At 39.4% G+C, this 5,408-nt stretch overlaps 1 non-coding gene across 1 annotated transcript; it reads left to right on the top strand.

Annotated features, from left to right (window-relative positions):
• The first annotated feature begins 2,601 nt into the window (after positions 1 to 2,601).
• On the top strand, positions 2,602 to 2,674 carry Trnam-cau. The gene has a single exon. It is a non-coding gene; the product is annotated as a tRNA-Met (tRNA).
• The last annotated feature ends 2,734 nt before the right edge of the window (positions 2,675 to 5,408 follow it).

The following is a 5,408-nucleotide window of genomic DNA, read 5'->3' on the forward strand; positions in this document are numbered from 1 at the left end:
AGGAGAGTGTCAGAAGCCCTGGGACTGGAGTTACGGATGGTTGTGAGCCACTGAGATGTTGGGATCTCCGTCAGGGTCTTCTGAAAGAGCAGCAAATGTTCTTAACCGTGAAGCCATCTCCCCACCTTCGGGAATTACGTTTATTAGTGGGAGTTTTGAAAAGCCACACAAGTCCAAATACTGCATATTTGCCTTTTTCAGATTTAGCACAGTTGAGTTACCTCTTACACACGTCCATGTCTGTCCCAAGAGATGATACTGTTCATGAAGGCAGGACTCCATCTGTTACGTTCTCTAGCCCCATGGATGCCTGACCCAATAACGGAATGATTGTGTGAAAGGAAAGTCTTTGATCATTGATGGAAGGAAATCAACTTCGACCTTTGAAGCGTCTTTCCTGACATTTGTCCACACTGTAAGTTTGGTATTTCCGAATTGATACATTCTGAGCAATATGGCTTTAATCGTCTTGGCTGGATTTGGATGTACCTGTGTTCATCACAGGACTGAGGGTCCTTTAGCTCTTGTTGATACTAGAGGACAAAGACTTGTCCTTGCAGAGGTCATGGGTGGTTGAAAGAAGACACACATGTACAGGAAGCTCCTCCCACAGTGCCCAGGCCCCAGTGCCCAGCCCTGGAAATGTGTAGCGAGGTAGTTTTTCTCTTCCTGACATTTTTTTCTTCCCTGCTTCTGGATTATAATTCTTAATACACTATTAGTGTCGATGAGATTTATTAATATGATACAATTTAAAGCACTGCAATTCTGTTAGTAAGAATCATTTACTTTGTGACAGATTTTTTTTAATGTTCTCAATATTTTTGCTTGTTTATTTCCAGATCCCCCCCCATGAAAATATAAAAACCCAGGGAACAATTCAATTTTTTTGCCAGCAGATAATTTTTAGCAGTTATTATTTTGTAACAGGTTAGACTTTTTGTCTCTGTCATGAGAGCTGAACAAATAAAAGGGAAGGAAGTTAATTTAGCTCTCAATTCTGAAGCTTATGGTGTGCTGTGGAAAAACAAGGAGCCAATCACATGACGGTAGCCAAGATCAGGAGAGAGGAAGGCAAGGAGGAGGTGTGGGAGAAGGGGGACAGAGGTATTTCTCCATGTGCCAGAGGGGTCACAGCTTGTGGTATTGATATGGCTCTCCCTACATGCAAGTTATTCCCTGCAGATGCACCCTCATAGACACATCCAGAAATGATGTCTATTCCAAATCCGCACTCTTTTCAGTAACCAAGACTCTTCCTCACAGACTGAGAATAAACTCTCAGATTATTCGAGGATTGAAGCCTGTTGTGATCATAGCCCAATCCAAATAGTTGGGGGAGAAGTGGCCCAAACTTCAGACTAATCCTGTCAGTTAAAAGTATGGTGAATTTTTCATAATAGGAGCTCTATAATTTCCATCTGACTTCTAAAGTTAAAGTTGGTAAGATTAATTCCTGCCCCTTTTCAAATATTTAAAACTATTAGTCACAGATAGCTGCAAATAAGTTTATATGTTTTCTGTTTGTATTTCATATACATTAAAACTAATGCTTGATTTTGGTTTTCTGAAGCTTTTGTTTCCTGGGCTTTTTAGAAATGTTGTTTAGACTGCCAATGCCTTTGACTTGTAACATTTTTTCCTGGATTAAGCATTTCTAATTTAATTTTATTATTATTATTATTATTATTATTATTTTTTTTTTTTTTTTTTTTACACTCAGTTTTAATTTCTCTCCCTATCCACGCTAAGTTTTTAAAAATGAAAATCCAGACAGGAGCTGGTCACAGAGGTGACCACTAGATGTCGCTAGTCGCCCAGTTTGTAAATCTCCACAGTGGCCTTTCGTGCTCAAGTTTCCTTCTCCCTCTCCTGCACTAAAATGTCTCAGACAGAGTGGAGAGGAGATCTCCATGTTGTCTCATTAAAAGGTCACGGGAGACAAGCGTGAAGAGCTCTGTTTACTGGTACACAGTCCTGGAAATCTAAACTCATTTCATTTTGAGTTTTACGTTCCATAATCCTCAAGAAATATTAGATATATGTTTATATGCTTCATCTAAATTCATAAACAGGCCTTCTGTTTGTGTAGATTAACTTTGAGAATTTCTTAAGATAGTAGGATTATAAAAGGATATATGAGTCAAGTTCTAATAAACTATTTAATGATTTTGCACTCTCATTGTTTTAGATTTTCAGGCATGGCTTGGCAGTTTAAGAAAATATAACAATGACTTTGATAAAATGTAAATATGTAGATCACAAAAATTCCTACCAAGCAAAATTATCTAATGCGATGCAAACTTTGAGTAAAACCGGATCACACAAAGGGATAAAATGTGAAATAACCGAGTTTAAAAATTCTTCCGTCTCTTCACAAAACTTTTTTTCATCTGAAATGTCTCCCTGTAGAATATAGTTATAATAGCTAAATCTAATTTAAATTTCAACATCATAACGCATTTTAAAAGATTTCCATATCTTTGTCAAATTTATTTTTTATAATGTAAGAAACTATTTGATTATAAGTGATACAGAAGAGCATGTTTATTCCAACCCTGGGCTGAGTGAGTCATTTCTAAACTTCCCTTTGTAACGGGTGCCTCCTTAGCGCAGTAGGCAGCGCGTCAGTCTCATAATCTGAAGGTCCTGAGTTCGAACCTCAGAGGGGGCAGCCAACACATTTTAAACTTCCCTTTGCTACATCTTCTAGGAGTTGAGGAGGCCTGGTTCAGCAAAGTTCTAGCGTATAAGGCATCTCTTGACATCTACAGAACTATTAAATTATATTCAAGCCATTTTGATTACTGCTTCCACTAGTCAGGAATGTTTCTACATTTAACTCTGCTGTTGAATAATAAATGGAGGATGTGACCCGAGGCAGCTGGTTCTTACTCAGTGACAGGATCTGAAGAGGAACGGCCAGAGAGAGGGAAGATAAGACAGGAAAGCTGGGGTCAGGAGCTCTTGCACAGCTGTATCTTAGGCCAAGCCAGTTTATTAAGAAGTACAGCATCTCATATACAGTTTGAGAAATGGGAAAGTGGCAAAAGAAAATTAGACAGTGGAACGAAGTGAGCAGGGGGCTAATGAACCAAGGCTGTACAAGGGGAACACAGGTTATCTCAAGTACGTCAGAGACAGACCACACAGCAGTCCTGGGACTGATAGGGCCAATCTCTTCAGAAGAAAAGCCAAGGACACTGGAACTGAAACCTGAACTCCTTTCAGACTCTGGCCCCAGCCTCAGACTAGACCTTTCCTACTTTGCCCTTGGGCAAGGACACCAAACTAGGTTCCCTTTGTCCTTTCTTCAGGGCCTCTGAGAAAACCTTGGATGGGCTCTCACCAAGGAGATAAACCTAACAGTTCCATCCCATCCCTCCACTTCCCCACTCCTATCACCAGAAAAAGAATAGAGGCTTCATGATACCTATGAGGGCTGTGGTCTTCAAAGACACCCAGTATGTCAGCTTCTTATCTCATTCCTTTAAGAAAATGCCTGACAGGAGGCAAAGTTGTAACGGGAAAGGTTTATTTTGTCTCATACTTTGAGGTACCATAAATCATAGAAGTTCAAGGCAGCAAGAGCTTGAGACAGCTGGTTACCCTGTGTCCACATTGGAGCATTGGTCAGTACTTATGTTTAATTTACTTTCTTGTTTTTAATTCAGCCCAGGACCTGAACCCATGGGACAGCACCACAGTTAAGATGGGTCTTTCTACCTTAATTACCCTTATTAGATAATTCATCACAAGCATGCCTGCAGGCTTGGCTTGTAGGTGATTTTATATAGCATCAAAGCAACAAGAAATATTAACCCTTTACACCAGTCTTTCATAAATCCTGTCTTATGATATTAAAACCTTAGAGCATAGGAAAATAAATCTAAACTCATTTCATTTTGAGTTTTATGTTCCATAATCCTCAAGAAATATGACTAGATATATAGTTATAAGCTTCATCTAAATTCATAAATTTATTGAATAGAACATATAGTTCTGGAGATGGCAATGACATTGATCATTATTCTTTGGAAGTGTAACAACATATTCTTAAACCTTTATATTTATAAAGGGTTATTTCATCAAATGTTTAATTTCTCACTTTATCCCTGTAGGTAATAATATGATAGTAGGTGCCTTTCCATTAGTGTGATAAAAATACCATGACTAAAAGCAACTTATGGAAGAAGGAATTTGTTTTGACTTACATTTCCAGAGTGGTAAGAGTCCCTTGACAGCGACCATGGCAGCAAGCAGAAGGCTTATAGCCAGAACTCTAAACTCAGTATCCACATGTGGGAAGGAGAAAAGCAAACTGGAAGTGGGTTAAAGTTATAAACTCTCCAAGTCCATCCACAGTGAGGTATTCCTTTCAACAAAGCTATACCACCTCCCAAAACACCTACAAGGGACCGAGCATGTCCTTGTAGCTAAGCTTGTAGGGAACATTATTCATACAAATCACCACAAATACCCAATTTAGTGGATGTCAGATGATAAATACCATTGGTTATAATGGTGAAGCAACACCACTGGGAAATAAAGAATTATAAACCAAAGAAGCAGGGGCAGCATTTTGGCCAGAATCTTGGATTCTGTTCTATGAATTGTCCTGAAATTAGAAGGTATTTAGGGTCTAAAACCTTAAAGACAGAGAAGCATATTTCTTTTAAATAGCGTGTTAGTTTTCTAGTGGCAATCTTAGAGAGCTGGCTTTTTCCTACTCCAGACATTAGATTTCTTTAATAGAAATATTAGCATAGTAAGCTTGCCTGCTGTGGTGATTTGAATACACTTGGCCCAGGGAATGGCCCTTTAGGAAGTGTGGCCTTGTTGGAGGAAGTGTGCCACTGTGGGAGTAGGTTTGTGAAATCTTCCTCATAGCTGTTGGCTGTTGGTGAGACATTCTGTCCTTGGCTTTCTTTGAATGAAGATGTAGAACTCTCAGCTCCTCTAGGACCATGCCTAGCTGGATGCTGCCATGCTTCCCTCTATGATGATAATGAACTGAACCCCAGAACCTGTATGTCTGCCCTAATGAAATGTTGTCCTTTCTAAGGGTTGCTTTGGTCATGGTGTCTCTTCACAGCAATGGAAACCCTATCTAAGACAGAAGTTGATACCATGGACTGGGGTATTTCCGCGATAGGCCTGATCATGTTTCTGTTTCGAAGAGTGTGTATTTGAGGGCTTTGGATTTGGAAAGCAGTGAAATCCTTTAAATGGAGCTTAATGTGCTATCCTAGTAGGAATATGGAAGACTTTGTTGCTGAGGGTGATTTGAACTGTTGAAGCCTGGCTGTAGAGGTTTTAGAGAAGAATTTATTGGCTTAGAAACTCTTGTGATAGTTTGGCGAATAATGTGGCTGCTTTTTGCCCTTCTGAAGAGTCTGCCTGAGGCT

The sequence above is a fragment of the Rattus rattus genome, chromosome 2 (assembly GCF_011064425.1).
Source record: "Rattus rattus isolate New Zealand chromosome 2, Rrattus_CSIRO_v1, whole genome shotgun sequence".
In the NCBI taxonomy this organism is placed as follows: Eukaryota; Metazoa; Chordata; class Mammalia; order Rodentia; family Muridae; genus Rattus; species Rattus rattus.